Below are 559 nucleotides of genomic sequence, written 5' to 3'. Positions count from 1 at the left end.
AGTCTTTTTTTTTTTTACTTCCTCGGATGGATTTCTTCAACAGAAGGCGGTCTTTTCTCTACATTCAGATTTATTAATGTAGAGAGGCATTTAAAATCAAACAAACTGACTTTTGATTTTAAGTCAAGGCATAGTTATCGGTAAAGTCCCTGAGTTTAGTAAATCTTCTGCTTTGTCTTTTAATTTCACGGTCAAGTAGTTTGGAAAGCCATGATTTATAGATGTTTGTTGAAAGGAATAACTTATCATATATTCTGAATCTGAGGAAATTGGGGATAATACCATACAGTTTACAATAATTAAAAAAATTAAGATCCAGTTCCATTTTTGATACTCTTGTTGACGCATTTGTAGGTCTCTCGATAATTCTTCTGTATGATACGTCATTCCTTTCAACAAATATTTTCTCACTTGTTAAGGTATGTCTCGCCCTCTTATGCATGTCTTGTGTTTTTCCACAATGTTTGGGTCCTTTTCTTTTTGTTACATTCTGTTACCCATTAATTATTGTTTGTTTTAAGAACTATTTTTGTCGTTGTTTCTTTTTTTTATCTAATAA

This window comes from Penaeus monodon, chromosome 25 (assembly GCF_015228065.2).
Source record: "Penaeus monodon isolate SGIC_2016 chromosome 25, NSTDA_Pmon_1, whole genome shotgun sequence".
NCBI classification, from domain to species: domain Eukaryota; kingdom Metazoa; phylum Arthropoda; class Malacostraca; order Decapoda; family Penaeidae; genus Penaeus; species Penaeus monodon.
The sequence above is the reverse complement of the archived record's forward strand: the minus strand, read 5'-3'. Positions refer to the sequence as shown.